General features: G+C 44.7%; 1 long non-coding RNA gene across 1 annotated transcript; it reads right to left on the reverse strand.

Moving 5' to 3' along the window:
* Positions 1-1,865: 1,865 nt before the first annotated feature.
* LOC310849337 lies at positions 1,866-15,097 on the reverse strand. Its single transcript, XR_014566872.1, has 3 exons — positions 14,989-15,097; positions 14,325-14,626; positions 1,866-1,913 (listed from the first exon to the last, which is right to left on the reverse strand). It is a non-coding gene; the product is annotated as an uncharacterized lncRNA (long non-coding RNA).
* Between the last annotated feature and the right edge of the window lie 3,004 nt (positions 15,098-18,101).

Raw genomic sequence — 18,101 nt, forward strand, 5'->3', positions numbered from 1 at the left:
TTTTGAATAAATAAGGTATACTATTCATTGTATCAAATTGTAGATTTCAATGGAAGTCTCATTAAGTTGAACAAAAAAAGCAGAAGACCCAGTGGATCAGTTCATTCTTTAGTCAGTTCATGCATAAGGTCCATACATGTATAAGTGTCTATTCTACCTGTCTGTTCAAAGAGTCCAATAATCCACATGATTATTGTTACAGTTCCACAGAATCCTTTCATATATAAAATAATATAAAAGCCATAAACAACTGTACATAACATATGTAATATTACGGGATAGTGGATCTTATAGCATAGTAGTGGCTGCAGTAAGCAGCAAGTGTTACAAATCAAGATTAGATGGACAAGCACAATGTTGGTTTGAGTAACAGGTGTTGGCAATCCACAGATACAAAATTTCTTTCTTAAAGTGACCCATATGGCACAACAGAAGTAAAACAAACTTAATCCATGCTCAGATGTTATACATGTAAACTCATACATAAATTATATTATTCTTGCTGTAAAAATGTGTGAGATTACGATATTGTATTTATATGCATTACCTAGAGCCTGTACAGTGGTACCTCAGGTTACATAAGCTTCAGGTTACATACACTTCAGGTTATAGACGCCGCTAACCCAGAAATAGTGCTTCAGGTTAAGAACTTTGCTTCAGGATGAGAACAGAAATTGTGTTCTGGCGGCGTGGCAGCAGCAGGAGGCCCCAAAGTGGTGCTTCAGGTTAAGAACAGTTTCAGGTTAAGAACGAACCTCCAGAATGAATTAAGTACTTAAACCGAGGTACCACTGTACTACTGATGAAGCCTAGGATGGTGAAACAAGGCTAATATTCTGGAAATCCTTGTCTTAGACTCTGTGAAAGGATTCTATGGAACTGTAACAAGCCTTCATGTGGATTATTGGACTCTATGAACAGACAGGTGGAAAAGACACTTATACATGTATTTACCTTATGCATGAACTAACTAGAGAATAAACTGATCTACTGGGTCTTCTGCTTTTTGCTGAACTTTATGAGACTTCCGCTGAAATCTACAATTTGATACAATGAATAGTATACCTTATTTATTCAAAAGTACAGCCGGTTACGTCCCATGTAGATTCAGGGCAAAAAAAATACTGTAAGAACTTACGCAAACTGGTAGCTTGAACATCAGCCACCCACTTCTTACTAACATTATGAGTAATTTAGAACCAAACGAGGAGTGAATAATATCTCAGGAAATGCATAAGAAGAATGGGGACACAGGCTGACCAAACAAACCTCTTCAGTTTCTTCCTTTGTATTCAGGTACCCACACTGCATTGACCCCTCTTAGTCTGCAAATTATTCACTGTCAGACCAAAGATTGTATTTGGCATTCAGGATTCTAATTGCATCATTACCAATATTCAGAAATTCATACGAGGCATGTTTGATTTCCGTTCTGTTGATCTCTCCTTTTGTCGTACCATTCAAACATCTCGACCCCAACTGGAAAACCAAGCCACCAAAGCTGAAGTGTTATGTAACCGTCCAATAATAACCATAAACACAACCCCAAGGGACAAATGATGGGATATTTCATTGTCTTGCAAGTCTGATGATGGCAGGTTTTGAAGTTTCACCCTTTGTAGAAGGGTCAATTTGGGAAGTTTGTGCCTTGCGGTGGGGAGCTGGTTAGTGGTGGAGTCAATATGAGCCATGACCATACTAACAGGGTCGGCCCTATCATCAGGCAAGATTTTGGATATCATGGAAATAAAGCAAATAGTTCTTTAATCTTGTTGTTGTTGTTACAGATAGGTAGCCGTGTTGGTCTGCCATAGTCAAAACAAAAAAAATTCCTTCCAGTAGCACCTTAAAGACCAACTAAGTCAGTTCTTGGTATGAGCTTTCGTGTGCATGCACACTTCTTCAGATACACACTGTGTATCTGAAGAAGTGTGCATGCACACGAAAGCTCATACCAAGAACTGACTTAGTTGGTCTTTAAGGTGCTACTGGAAGGAATTTTTTTTGTTTTGACTTGTTGTTGTTGTCATCATTATTGCACTTTGCTGCTAGGGAAGGGATGCAGTGGTACCTCAGGTTACAGACACTTCAGGTTACAGATGCTTCAGGTTACAGACTCCGCTAACCCAGAAATAGTACCTCGGGTTAAGAACTTTGCTTCAGGATGAGAATAGAAATCGCGCAGCAGTGGTTCGGCGGCAACAGGAGGCCCCATTAGCTAAAGTGGTGCTTCAGGTTAAGAACAGTTTGAGCTTAAGAACGGACCTCCAGAACGAATTAAGTTCTTAAACAGAGGTACCACTGTAATGTTCTGGTGGGATTTTTCTTGCCTCCAACACCCAAATAACCTGGCAGACTTTGGGTAAAGACTTTTTCTGCAAGGGGTTTCATCCTCACCTCGAGGCAAACTGAACTCCGCTTGTATAGGGAGGGGGAGAGATTGCCCAATGGGAGGAATTTACTTACTGAACTCCTCGGATTGCCCCCCTTCCCATCTGTTCTGAAGGGTTATCAACTGGCGACTAGAAAGCTTGTTCAACTTCCCCTCGGACATCTGAGGTTGCATCACAAATCATTAGCATGTTTTGGAGCTCTAAGTTCTAGAAACCTGATGGTGTATGAGAGAGTTTTATACATGGGTAGGCAAACTAAGGCCCGGGGGCTGGATCCGGCCCAATCGCCTTCTCAATCCAGCCCGCAGATGGTCCCGGAATCAGCGTGTTTTTACATGAGTAGAAAGTGTCCTTTTATTTAAAATGCATCTCTGAGTTGTTTGTGGGACATAGGAATTTGTTCATTTCCCCCCCCCCAAAAAAAATATAGTCCAGCCCCCCAAAAGGTCTGAGGGACAGTGGACCAGCCGCCTGCTGAAAAAGTTTGCTGACCCCTGGTTTTATACATACATACATACATACATACATACATACATACATACATAGTTTGTGTTCTCAGCATGCTTACTGAACACTGTGGACACTTTCAACGTCTGCATGGAGTAACAGTGAAACATATATAATGGGTTGACCCATAGGAAAATAAACTAATTGACTGACTGAGGCCTGTTCTTTTTAATGGGTCTACTCTGAGTAAAATGTAGGTGCCTACAACCAAAAGGGTTGAGTGAGGCATGCTTTGGAATTCTTGGGATATTATGGGGTTGTTGCTGTTGTTTTTTTTGTAGATTTCTTCTATTCCAACCTCTCATATGCTTTCCCCCATGTTCCTCCACAAACTTCAGTACAAGGAAAAACTATTGTTCAAGTAGTTAAATGGAAAAGTAAGATGATAAATAGCCCGTCGACCTTGTTTAATCACTGTATATTTGTCTGTGATTATTATTAGCATAGCCATCAGCCATAATTACTATTAAAATTGTTTATTATTATGCTGTGATGTCACGGCCCTCCCTCCTCCCAGCATCAGGCAGTTTATCATCATGAGATGAAATCCAATTTCAAAAGGGACATTCAAGCTACATATTCTAATTTCCAAACTGATGTTCCAACAACCAGCATTAAATTTTTCCAACGCTCTCCTCCACTTGTGCCTCTCCTTATCTGTGTTTATTGTTAATTATTTTTTAATGATGATTTCAAGCCACTGTACCAGGTCTTAACTTTGTTTTACGATGTTTGTATATTGCTTGGAGCTTCAAGACAAATGTGTATTAAAATATCATTAATAAATACATTCAAACTGATTTCAACGGGATTATCTGTGGGTTTCCCATATGTGTCTAGTTGGCCACTGTTAAAAAGTGGATTAAATGGGCTTTTGGCGTGTTCCAGCAGAGCTCTTATGTTCTTATCCAAATTAAATGTGTATAGAATTGTCATCTTAATATTACAGCATGCATAACGTTCAAGGGCAGTGGGTGAGATCTGAAGGTGTACTCTTCCTACTTAATAGAATGATACATTTTATTCTATGCTGGAATCTTCATTTCCCAGAATGTGATCAGTTTGAATTGGGGGGCAAGGCGGAGGAATGCCTAGGACAGGACCTATTGGCTGTTGCCTATGCCTTCACCAACATACCATGCCCTGTCACCAGAGGAGTTTGGAAACTCTTCTTTATTATATTTTTAAATGTCTAAATGTTTTGGTTATGCTAGGAATACGTCAAACATATAAACCAACACATACCTCTCTTTTTGGTGGTCGATGCAGGTGGCGCTGTGGGTTAAACCACAGAGCCTAGGACTTGCTGATCAGAAGGTCGGCGGTTCGAATCCCTGCGACGGGGTGAGCTTCCATTGCTCGGTCCCTGCTCCTGACAACCTAGCAGTTCGAAGGCACGTCAAAGTGCAAGTAGATAAATAGGTACAGCTCCAGCAGGAAGGTAAACGGCATTTCCGTGCGCTGCTCTGGTTCGCCAGAAGCGGCTTAATCATGCTGGCCACATGACCCGGAAGCTGTACGCCGGCTCCCTCGGCCAATAAAGCAAGATGAGTGTGTTGTTACTTTTCTGCTGGGAGCCACCCAGAGCGGCTGGGGAAACCCAGCCAGATGGGTGGGTTATAAATAATAACATTATTATTATTATAAACAACAACAACAACAACCCTGGACTGCTTCGTTGATGCACAAAGAAGCTATCAGGGACAAGAAACATGGCTTATCTCACTGCTCAGCTAACTGGACCGTACATTTGGAATGTTAGTTTTCATGGTATTTTTCAGATATATCACCCTTGTCCAGTCTGGCCTTGACTCCACATTGAGAAAAATGCCGGTAGACGTAGCTTCTGCTACATCCGTTTCTATGGATACTTTTCAATTTGCAAAGTCTCCAGATGCAGATTGCATTCTTGGTGCTGTGAAGTCAAACGCTGTGAAGTCAAACAGGGTACGACACATGTGGAAAGCTGTCTTTTCAGGGGACATAGCTCTAAAGCATGGGTAGCAAACTAAGGCCCGGGGGCCGGATCCTGCCCAATCACCTTCTGAATTGGGCCTGTGGATAGTCTGGGAATCAGCATGTTTCTACATGAGGAGAATGTGCCCTTTTATTTAAAATGCATCTCTGAGTTAATTGTGGGGCATAGGAATTCGTTCATTCCCCCCCCCTTCAAAATATAGTCCAGCCCCCCCATAAGGTCTGAGGGACAGTGGACCGGCCCCCTACTGAAAAAGTGTTATGTACTGAGTTGAATAGGATCCAAAATGCAGCAGTCTGATGGGTCCTAGAACAATAGGATTCAGAATGCAGCAGTCTGATTGGTCCTAGAACAATAGGGCCCAGAATGTAGCAGTCTGATTGGTCCACAGGAGCCACCCAATCCAGCTCCAGGTGGAAGTGAATCCGAAACCTGATTGGCCTACAGGAGAATCCTGGAATTAGCCAATCATGTGGGGCCCATTGGGTATATAATGTATATAAAGCAGACATTCGGGGGGAACTTCCATTCCTCCTCACCACAACGAGCTGAATAAAGAGCATGAAATCCACTCTCGACTCCAAGTATATTTCAAAAAGTTTGCTGACCCCTGCTCTAAAGACTAGATGAAGGGCTGGTAAGCCCCATTCCCTCTAGACTCAGGTGTTATTATTATTATTATTGCTTGCTTGCTTTCTCAAGGCATTGTACCAATAAAAACATGAAAAAGTTTAAAACACTCATACAAAAACCAGCCAATACATGAGCAAATGTGGCATAATGGTTAGATTGTAAGACCATGACCTGGGAGACCAGGGTTCAAATCCTCATTCTTTGCTCTTAATTTAGCTTAGCTTCAGTGGAATCTTGCATGTTCAATCTTTTCAGCAATACACAGGCATTCCTATTTCAGTGTCACATAATTATACATAACAGGGCCCACTACCTCAAAGGTAAAAGATAAAGGACCCTTGGGCAGTTGAGTCCAGTCAAAGGAAATTATGGAGTGTGGAACTCATCTCTCTTTTCAGGCCGAGGGAGCCGCCGTTTGTCCACAGACCGCTTTCTAGGTCATGTGGCCAGCAGGACTAAACCGCTTCTAGCGCAACGGGACACCGTGGCGGAAGCCAGAGCGCACGGAAACACTGTTTAGCTTCCTGCCACAGTGGTACCTATTTATCTACTTGTGCTGGTGTGCTTTCAAACTGCTAGGTTGGCAGGAGCTGGGACAGAGCAACAGGAGCCATCGTGAGGATTTGAACAGTGCTGAATGTGGAGAGAATCCCAAAAGTTCAGAGGCAGCACAAGAGAATTCTCTGTCTGCAAAACCTGCTTCTTCACTGTTAAGGCAGATGGGGGGTGGGTGGGGTATCTTTCCCAAAGTCCCCTCCTGGATCCTGGAAGCACCAAACTCTCGCACTCACCCAACCATCCACCCTTCTTCTTCTTTGGTGATCCCTCGTAGCCAAGTAAGATTGTCTTCCATAAACACAAAAAATTCCTTCCAGTAGCACCTTAAAGACCAACTAAGTCAGTTCTTGGTATGAGCTTTCGTGTGCATGCACACTTCTTCAGATACACATCCTTTAAGGTGCTACTGGGAGGATTTTTTTTTTTTTGTTTTGACTATGGCAGACCAACACGGCTACCTATCTGTTCCATAAACACAGTTTGTGTCTGTAAGTGACTGTGGAGGCCAATTCTGGATTCACACGTCCTTCCACAATGGGGACATTGGTTTCCGGGCAGGAGTTGATCACAGTGTGGATTTGCCAAGCATACCACCCACCCACAATATTGTTGACTCATCCACACTCCTTCTTTCCACTTCCTCACCCAATTCTCTTCCACTCTTTCCTCCCCAAAGCCTTCTTTCATCCATTCCCACCTTCCCTTTGTCCTTTATCCCCCCCCACACAAAGCTGATTCATCCCAGCCCCTTAGTGCTTTACATTGCCATTATGTTCCATACGTCTTGCTTTGTGGCGCAAACACAGATACTCCTCTTGAAAGCCCAGCCGATGTTGCCCTGTGCGCCTTCACACACTTTCTCTTACATCTGCCTCCCACATTCCTTGCTCTTAGAAAGCCCACAATAATACCCTCTCCTCCATCTCTGTGTAAGACAGATCTGGTTGAACATTTCAAGGCTTTCTGAGGGATGGTGGTGGCTGCTTTTAGGAATGAATCCGTGTCCATTCTCATGGGTGGTGGGTGTGGAGTCAGTGCATGTGAATGTGCTCCTTCCATCCGCTCTCCTGTGACAGGCCAGCCCCACCAGGTCTCCTCACCCTCAGCCATCACCAGTCACCTAGTGCCATCTAGTGACGATGCGCCCATCAACCCTCTAGGTAACTGGGTTGGAGTACAGATACAGATAGGTAGCCGTGTTGGTCTGCCATAGTCAAAACAAAACAAATTCCTTCCAGTAGCACCTTAAAGACCAACTAAGTTAGTTCTTGGTATGAGCTTTCGTGTGCATGCACACTTCTTCAGATACACTGAAACAGAAGTTTCCAGACCCTTCTATATAGTGAGAAGGTGGGGAGGGGTATTACTCAGAAGGGTGGTGGGAATGGGTGATTGGCAGATAGCTGTGATGAGCCTGTTGACGACTCTTAACGACCGCAATAGGTCTTACAGGAAAAAGCAAGGGGTGAGAAGGTGAAAAATGGCTTTGTCATGTATAATGAGATAAGAATCCAATGTCTTTGTTCAGACCAGGTCTCTCCATGGTTTTAAGTTTGGTGATAAGTTGCAATTCAGCAGCTTCTCTTCCCAGTCTATTTCTGAAATTCCTTTGTAGTAAAACAGCTACTTTGAGATCTTGTATAGAATGTCCTGGGAGATTGAAGTGTTCTCCTACTGGTTTCTCTGTTGGAGTAGTCACCACTGACTAGTGGGATTGGATTCAGGAGACTCGGATTCCAATTCCTGCTCTGTTGTAAAGCTTACTTAGTGACCCTAGGTAAAGTTACCAGATTTTTTTCAATGAATCCAGGGACACTTAAATTAATTAAATAAATGCTACATGTTTGGGACATTGATGCTGCAGCGATGGCGGTGGTAGAGGGCCGGCTGCTGTGTTTCCCCTTCCTCCGAGGTTTCTGTCTCCTTTCTCCATGAGCCTGGGCAGCCCCTGAGTTGTTGATTCTTCAGTGGTGGTGGGGAAGTGGTGCGTGGTGGGTCAGGCATGGAAGGCAAAGAAGGAGGGCCAAGAGTGGTGGCAGTGGTGAGGCTCGGGCAGCACAATGCCTCCCTTACCATCGGAACAGCCCCAATCCCACTCCTACTTGCGTGCAAGCAGGAGGAGGCATGGATCTCTCAGACAGCGCAATGCCTCCCTTCCCATCAGAACAGCCCCAATCCCACTCCTACTTGCGTGCAAGCAGGAGGAGACATGGATCTCTCAGACAGCGCAATGCCTCCCTTCCCATCGGAACAGCCCCAATCCCACTCCTACTTGCGTGCAAGCAGGAGGAGGCATGGATCTCTCAGACAGCGCAATGCCTCCCTTCCCATCGGAGCAGCCCCAATCCCATTCCTACTTGCATGCAAGCAGGAGGAGGCATGGATCTCTCAGACAGCGCAATGCCTCCCTTCCCATCGGAACAGCCCCAATCCCACTCCTACTTGCGTGCAAGCAGGAGGAGGCATGGATCTCTCAGACAGCGCAATGCCTCCCTTCCCATCGGAGCAGCCCCAATCCCATTCCTACTTGCATGCAAGCAGGAGGGGGCGGGGATCCCTCATCTGGGAAGAGAGGCTTCCCATTGCCTAACTGAGAGATCCCTGCCCCCTCCTGCTTGCATGCACGCATGAGTTGGGAGGCTGCTCCGATAGGCAGCATGAAACCTCCCTTCACAGCTTAGTTGCTGGGGTCAGGGAAGGTGGAGGCAGCCCAGAAGCTGCATCTTCAAGCCCCTGCACCACCATCATATGGGGACTTCCGAGCAGCTCCTGAAGCCAGCCAGATCCAACTGCTCCGGGCTGCTGAGACTGCCGCTGCTGCATTTCCCGGGGACATTAGATGAAATCTGGGGACATTCCGGGGATGGAATTTGTCTGGGGACTTCTTTGCAAACCCGTGGACTGTCCCCGGGGAATGGGGATGTCTGGTAACCCTACCCTAGAGGACCTTGGTCTTCTATAACAGCCAAACCTACTTTGCAGGGGCGTTGTGAGGATAAAAGGGAAGTGGGTCACAGATGCTGCCAGGACAGAAGCGTTGTGGAATAAAAATGAGAGGAGAAGAGAGCAAAGACAGAGAATTTTTGCCACTGTTGTGAGGCAGGCATGATGGGAGACCAGAATGAAGCTCTCTGGTCCATCTCTGAGAGCAGAGCTGGTTTTTCTGCAATATGAACCCCATCGTCCTGCAAGGCAGAACGCCAGATGCATCAGTGTAAGAAGTATGCAGGTGTTTCTCTTGGTTTTGTGTTGTTTATAGCAAAACATTCCAGCTTTCTGCTGACAAAGATTTGCTCCTGCTGGTGTCCATTGGGCTACTTCTGCTGAGTCACCTTCATCAGCATAGTCAAGTTGCAATTCTCCACCTCCCTCCTTTTTCTTTCTTTTTTTCTTTCTCTCTCTTTTTTTTGGAAGCGACAGAAAGCAATAAAGATCCGAAAGAAACACAATCATCAGCGAGCCCCAAGACGCTTTCTGGAAAAGTTGGGTTGACATCAGAGCGTTCTTGGATGTATCCCAATTAGTTTAATAACACAGTGCCTGCCTCAATTCCCCCATGCAATCCTGATTGGTTGCAGCAGATTTCCTTTGCCGCATGTTCCTGGACCATTACTTTCCCTCCGCCGTTGCTCCATCACGAGAATTATCCTCTGTACATTCCCATGCTGGGCAAGATGCCTCTTTTGTGTCTTATGAAATTTAGAGATAAGAGCATTAGGGGCCCGTAAGGATTAAAATATGGACACGCTCAAAGAAAGTCTTAGCCGGCACAATATGTCTGTTCCAGACCTTTTCGCCTTGCCCAGCCAATTAAGACGTACACTTCACTTGGAATCTGAAGTGGGTTTCATTATTCAGAAAGGCTAGAGGAGGGCCAGTTGGAAGGGGGAAAGCAGCAGGGCAGTGTGTGTGTGTGTGTGTGTGTGTGTAGTTTTTAAAGGGAACGTACTAGTGGCAATTAGGAATTAGCCCAACTGTTGCCAGTTTAGGTTCTCCCATTTAAATCTTTCAGTGATCCCTCTGGAATCTAAAAATGCAACAGTCCAGCCAGTTCTTGCAGCAGGACATAACTCAGGAATAACCCAGAATCAGGAGTATACTTATGGGGCTGTGAAACTTGGAGGAATCTGTGGGGATGGGAGGAGTAGAGAAGCATGAAATCATAACATTGTAGAGTTGGAAGGTACCCCCGAAGTTAAAACCAAGCTGGTTCCATCTTCCATGTAGGGATGACTAGGGCAAGGCTGGAATCTCGGAGTCTTCAGACACACAAAACACCAGCTCCCAACCTTCCTTGCCACTTCCCATACCTTGTACTATGTGCCAGAGTGGGAGACGTTGGCATGGAGATCCTAGTGTGGTGGGATAGGGTTCAAGTTTCAGGAAGGCCTTGGATACTGCAGTACAACTGAACCACTGGGAGAACATATGAACTACAGAGCCCATGTGGCCCAGTTGAAATAGATGCAACATGTACAGCTGACACAGGGGACCCCACTTCTGTAATACAGTGGAACCTCAGTTCTCAAACGGCTTCCGAGGTGCGTTTCTCCATTTCTTCAGTGGGTTTTGCCGACCGGCAATTGCGCCTTGGTTGTCAAACGTTTTGGAAGTCGAACAGTCTTCCAGAATGGATTATGTTCGACAACAGAGGTTCCACTGGATGTTGATAATAATGCTAGCTTATTGTACCTTACAGGATCATAAGTCATACAGTTAATGTTTTATAAGCAGAAGCTACGTCGTTGCACTCCTACATCTCCAGTTGAACAGTTCAGTTAGCAAGGGATGAAAAGTACCTTTATCTTAGACCTTGAAAAGTTGTGGATTCTCCTTCATTGGTGGTTATTAAGGGGTGGCTGGATGGCCAACCTATCAGAGATGCTGTCCTCAGCTGGCAGATTGACTAGATGACATTTGCGGTACATTCCCAACTCTGTGATTTTAAGTCCCTGGAGAGTCAGTGCCAGTCAGACTAGACCATGATTAATCAATGTGGTACCTTCTACATGTCAGTGGACTCCAGCTCCCATCAGCCCTAACCATCTTGGCCAATGGTCAAGGATGATGGGAGCTGTAGCCCAGCAGCACCCAGGTGGCCACTGCTTCCCCCAATGTGTGCTAAGGTGTTACTAAGCCCTTACTGCAGTTTCTATTCTTCCCAGACTAAATGGATCTTTGGCTGGATCTACACTGACATTTTTTAACATTGTTAGAACGATCTTAGATATATCATTCTCTTTCTCTTACTGCCAATTTCCAGTTGCTCTGCACCGCCCTCTGGTGTCACATTTTAATAACACACTATTAAAGTTACAAGCAAAATGTAATTGTGTCCAAATACCTTATGATACTCCCTGGAGAAGACCCTGATGTTGGGAAAGATGGAGGGCACAAGGAGAAGGGGATGACAGAGGACGAGATGGTTGGACAGTGTTCTTGAAGCTACCAGCATGAATTTGACCAAACTGCGGGAGGCAGTGGAAGACAGGAGTGCCTGGCGTGCTCTGGTCCATGTGGTCATGAAGAGCCAGACACGAATAAACAACTAAACAACAACAACCTTATGATAACTGTTCCGTAACCGTTCCTTAACATTATAAACCAGGAGTGTAGATCTGCCCTTTATCTGCAAGCATCTCTCTCCGATAATATGTAACAGTGGTGGCAAGGTGGATCCTGTCCATGCAAGGAGGGACTGAGTTGCAAGGAGGCTTCTAGATCCCATCAGATCCTTAATGATGTCATGGGAGGGTGCAATGAAGGTTAGAGGCCTTGCTGAAAAGGGCTGCTAAATTAAAAATGGTTGTTTGGGTCACCAGCTGGACAACTCAACTGCAAGATTTGTCAGCATGCAAGAGAGTATGTTTTGACTGCTGCTACCAGTGCCATGTACTCATAAAAGGAATAATGAGGGCTGCCATTACTGTTGGACGAATGGAGCAACTGTCCCAAGCCTCTAGAGGGGGTTAGAGAGACAGCAGTTATATCCTTGTAAACCTTCATCTTCGCGGCTCAATAGCTGCTCTGTTCTTTCCTTTGCTCAGGTTATGGATTTGAAATAAATGGCAATAATAAACATAATTATAACAGAGGCCCAGGAGAGAATTAATAGCATCCCACATATTATTCTTGTTTATATTATGAAGAGACTAATAAACGGGAACTTACAAACATTGTGTACTTTTGCCGTTTAGTGCAATGCAAACAACATTTTGCCCCTTAATTTTTAATAGTGCTACCGAGCCTAGCATGCAATCAACCACTGGTTTGTTGGGAATTGGTGTGTGTGTGTGTGTAACCCAGAACGAGAAATGAATTCTGCAGTATTGTTTATAGATAAATGCATACTGATGAGAGGAAATTAAATGCTGAGCCCTTCCTCAGAATAATGAGAAATTAAAAATGGAATAAAATGCATTGTCTGCCTATCTATTTATCTAGCTATCTAGCTATCTATTCTAATAGAGATGTTCCTTTGTATGTAAGGCAAACATGCACCACATCCCAATGTTGTACAAAGGGTTTGGAGGTGCTGTCACATTCTGTCTTCCACAGGTTTGCCTTACATAAGAACATTAAAAGAGCCTTCTGGATCAGGCCAATGGTCCATCTAGTCCAGCATCATGCCTCTTCTGGGATACCCACAGGCAGGATCCAAGCACCCTGCTGCGGTTTCTAGCAACTGGTAAATTATGTGGAGGAACATCATAAGGTGCTAGCCAATGTTAATAATTTCTTAGAGAAGTTCTGCTGGAATCAGTGGACAAGTTGCAGATTTCAACGAGTGTGCTCCGAGCAGAATATCTCCCAAAGATTTGAATGGGTTCTCCATGATCATCGTTCTGCCCGGACACTGAGGTCCAGTGCCGAGAGCCTTCTGTTATGTGGGCCGCCGAGACCACATAACACTGGTCTTGGCTCCCAGTACGTTTCCGGGCACAATTCAAAGTGTTGGTGCTGACCTTTAAAGCCCTAAATGGCCTCTGCCCAGTATACCTGAAGGAGCATCTCCAAACTCATCGTTTCACCTGGACACTGAGGTCCAGCGCCAAGGGCCTTCTGGCGGTTCCCTCCCTGAGAGGTTACAGGGAACCAGACGGAGGGCCTTCTCGGTAGTGGCACCTGCCCTGTGGAACGCCCTTGCACCAGATGTCAAAGAGGAAAACAACTACCAGACTTTTAGAAGACATCTGAAGGCAGCCCTGTTTAGGGAAGCTTTTAATGTTTAATAGAATATTGTATTTTAATATTTTGTTGGAAACCGCCCAGAGTGGCTGGGGAAACCCAGCCAGATGGGAGGGTATAAGTAATAAATTATTATTATTATTATTATTATTATTATTATTATTATTATTAACTTCCTTCTGGTGCTTGGGGTTAATAATTGAGAGCATCCTGTCACACGAAGTCTCCCACAAGCTGGAAGATTTCTGGGTAGGACTGATAGAAGTTGTTGCCCAAAATGACTGGGCATGAGTGAAGCAGAGAGACAATGATCATTTAACTTCCTTTCCCCCCTCCCCAGTTGCTGGTACGTCAGGTGCTTTGCAGCTGCTAAGCTCATTGCATGTGGGCTTTGCAGAGAATCTGGAGTTGGTACTAAGAGGAGTGTAAGAACCCATTTACGCTCCATTTATTCACAGGAAAGCAGCTTATCTGCCCTGGAAAACAGGGACCTAAGGAGATTAAGGAACAAAGCAATTGTGGACTGTGAAGAGCAAGGGTGGGACAAATGACCCTGGAGGCCAACTTGCATCTTCCACAGCAGTCAGTGACTTTCTGTGGCCAATTTGAGGAATGGCAGAGAGCCAATCTTTCTAATTGCACCTGTGCTGTTGCTGCCGGATTAGAAAAACTAGGCTCCCCTCAGGACACGGGTGACTAGTGGCAAGACTAGTGGGAAGGCACAGGAGACCTAGAACGTGTGTTTTCATTTTCATTTTATTTATTTACAATATATTCCGTCCACCTTGCAGGGCCAAGCCCCCACAAGATGGATTCTGACGTATAAAATGCAACAAATCAACACCCAAATTTAGCACCATAAATCGGTAGTGGAAATAGCAATGGCATAGCAAGAAACAGCATCAAAACCAAGATATATACAGTCCAGCTGGATAGCAATAAGAGCATTAAGCATATTGATTTCAGCACCAAATCAAAGCAGCAGCAATACAAATATTACCCTTTCAAGAAAAGCAGTTCTCAAGAAGGCCCATGCAAAATCTTTCAAATATCTGAAGGTTTGTTACATGGAAAAGATCACAAAGTGATCTTGTTTTCAGCTGCTCGAACCAGTGGAATGAAATGAGAATAAAGGAGATTCTGACTAAACATTAGGAAGAACTTTCTGACGTTTAGAGCTATTTGACAGTGGAATCTCAGAAGGTGATGGACTCTCCTTCCTTGGAGGTTTTTAAACAGGCCACACTAAATGACTGAGTTCTTACAAATGTGAAATGGGTTTACAGACCCCCCCAAGTGCCCCTATTTCCCAAGGACAGTCTCGGATTTACAGAAGTCATCCAGGTTTCTGATTTGGTCCTCGGATGTCCTGCTTTTCCTTAAAAGGTAAAGGTACCCTTGCCGGTACGGGCCAGTCGTGTCCGACTCTAGGGTTGTGCGCCCATCTCACTTTAAGAGGCCAGGGGCCAGCGCTGTCCGAAGACACTTCTGGGTCACGTGGCCAGCGTGACAAGCTGCATCTGGAGAGCCAGCGCAGCACACGGAAACGCCGTTTACCTTCCCGCTAGTAAGCGGTCCCTATTTATCTACTTGCACCCGGGGGTGCTTTCGAACTGCTAGGTTGGCAGGCGCTGGGACCGAGCAACGGGAGCGCACCCCGCCGCGGGGATTCGAACCACCGACCTGACGATCGGCAAGTCCTAGGCGCTGAGGTTTTACCCACAGTGCCACCCGCATTTCCTTAGCATGTCCCTATTTTCATCAGAGAAATGTTGGAGGGTATGGTACTACGACGCACCTGTGCCAGTTCCGCTGATCTCAGAAATAAGGTGATCTCATAAGTAAAATGGTCTCAAGTTGTTACGGGTTTTATACCAAAACACTGAAGAAGATGTATAGTTTACTGTGAGAGTAGGAGACCAAAGCTGAAGAGCTTAAATGTGTAATGATCAAACGGGCACAAGATTTAGGACATAACATACAAGTAGAAGACTGGGAAAAATTATGGAAAGTGAATTTAAAATTCACTGATTGTATAGTTTTGGAAGAAAATTATATGAAAATGATGTATTGATGGTATATTATTCCTGTTAAAATGTCAAAAATGTATAGAACAAGCTTCAATAAGTGTTGGAAGTATAAAGAGAAAGAAGGCATGTTTCATCACATGTGGTGGAACTGTAAAGTAATCAAAAGCTATTGGGAAATGGTTTATAACGGAATGAAAAAAATGTTTAAGACAACCTTTGTTAGATGACCAGAAGCTTTCTTGCTAGGCATTATAGGTCAAGACTTGCCAAAAGAGTGGAAGAAACTATTTATGTACGCTACAACAGCAGCTAGGATGTTACTAGCCAAAAGATGGAAAGACAACAAGATACTAACGAAAGAAGAATGGCAAGAAAAACTGATGGAATACAATGAAATGGCGAAGCTAACTGGAAAAGTAAGAGACAAGGACAATAGAAATTCAAATAAAGGACTGGGAACCATTTATGTTGTACTTACAGAAACATTGTAAAAAAGTGGACTCACTAGCAAGGTTTGAGTAAACACTGACAATTAAGAAAACAAGCATAAAAGTTAAGATGTAATAATGGGGAAAATAACAAAGTATAAGATGTAATTTGGGGAAAAAATGGTACAAAATGATAAGAATACAACAATATTTAACTAAAAGATTACAAAATTAAGGTAGAATAAGATAGGTAGGAGAAGCAATATTTAAAGAACCAGAAGAGGAAGTTGAGGGAAGTCATGGGAGTAGGGTGGGAGAGATTGGGATTCATATATTCTTTTTGTGATAATGATGATTGTGTTGAATATAAAATTGTAAAACTTATATACAGTGGTACCTCAGGTTACATATGCTTCAGGTTACATACGCTTCAGGTTACAGACTTTGTTAACCCAGAAATAGGACCTCGGGTTAAGAACCTTGCTTCAGGATGAGAACAGAAATTGTGCAGTGGCGACGTAGCGGCAGCAGGAGGCCCCATTAGCTAAAGTGGTGCTTCAGGTTAAGAACAGTTTCAGGTTAAGAACAGACCTCTGGAACGAATTAAGTACTTAACCCGAGGTACCACTGTAAATTCTTTTTAAAAAGATGTTAAGGGCTTTAGATATGAACAGGAATGCCTTGAACTTTGCCCAGGGGCAAATCGGCAACCAGTGCTGATTGCTGAGCACAGTTATTATATGCTGACAAGGCCTCTCTCCCACCAGCAACCGTGCTGCAGCATTCTGCACTAACTTCAGCTTGCGGATGAACCACAAGGGAAGCCCCAAATACAACACATTGCAGTCATCCAGCCTTGAAGAAACCCAAGTTAAAATGTTTTCTGTGGAAAGGCCCGTTATTTTGTGAGGGAGAGGTTCTGTGCGCACAGTTCAGTGCACAATGTCCACCCAGCATTCATGTGCAGGCAACACAATACATGATTAAAGAACAACTAGCGAAGGATCTCCGCATACTACAGCGCAGGCTGGGTTTTCCCAGTGAAGGTAGCTCTTGACATCATGGGTGAAAGCAGTTAGTGAATCTTTTCAGGTTCATTACAACCTGTATGAGCTTCTGATGATTCATGTGCAGCTCGTAGGAATCACCTCCTGGCTCTGAAGTGGATATCGAACTGTTAACATGAATCTAAGGACACATTGTGAGGAAGAGAATTCCAAGGGAAAGGATGCCCTAATGCAGTGTTTCTCATCCTTGGGTCTCCAGATGTTGTTGGACTACAACTCCCATCATCCCTGAGCTCTGGCCTTGCTAGCTAGGGGTGATGGGAGTTGTAGTTCAACAACATCTGGGAACCCAAGGTTGAGAAAGGCTGCCCTAATGGGAAAGGGAAGGTGGAACTTTGTAAGTCTGATGCCCATTGGCATTTTTAATATTTGTATTTAAGGATGCATGAATCATACTGTCAGGGAACTGCCATCGGCTCAGGGGGGAGAGGGGAAAAGCTGGATGGATTACAGAGAGCCCCCAAAGATCATGGGAAGCAGCTCCTCCTCAGCGGAGGAGAGTAACCACGTCTCCAGTGGAGAGGAGCTTCAGGGCTCAGAGGAGGCCAGGCGGTGCCAGGGCACCTTGCCTGGGCAAAGCAGGGAGGAGAGAGCTCCTCCATTACCCACGCCCTCCCTGCGCAGTAGGCTTCCACGCCGAGAGGGGAGGCGCAGACTGGGCATCAAGAAACTACTCTGCTGGGGAAGGTTTTAGGACCGCACACTCACAGATTCTGCCAGTGAATGAGCCAGCCACGAGAGAGTGGCACTCTGCACAGAGAAAGTCTATTTTGGCATCAAAAGCAAGGCTTCACAGCCGAGCAGGGAGGCATTTGCCTACTTACTCTCGAGCAACCCCTTGGACCCTAACACATACCAGTTTTGGTTTCTCTCGTGCTCTCATTTTTCCAATCCCAAATTCAGTTTGCCACATTGCTGCATCAGGTTGTGGCTTATTTCCTTTGTAAAAAAGAAAATGTCCTCACATCTGAGAGAAAGAGAGAGAGAGAAAATTCCCCTAGTGTACACTATTTGACATCACTTTTCAGAGGCAATGCATTTTTATGCACCTTTTCCTCCAGGCCGATTCAGTTTTGTTCCCATTTTGGGGTTGGAGAACTGCATTGTGAAAGTGTGAATTCTGCAAGGATAGTTGTGTTTTGATCCACTTGCTCTTTTTGGAAGAAGGAACTGAGCCTCTACAGCCCCTCCAATGTCTGTGGGGATGGAGGGCATTGCAGCAATCGAAGAGCGGTGCAGCCTGATGTCATACACAACGTGCACTGCGACCGTGACATCACACGTCAGTTCCCCTTTCCCAACCCTGCAATATTCTTCAT

Source organism: Podarcis gaigeae (assembly GCF_964106915.1).
Source record: "Podarcis gaigeae genome assembly, chromosome: 7".
In the NCBI taxonomy this organism is placed as follows: domain Eukaryota; kingdom Metazoa; phylum Chordata; class Lepidosauria; order Squamata; family Lacertidae; genus Podarcis; species Podarcis gaigeae.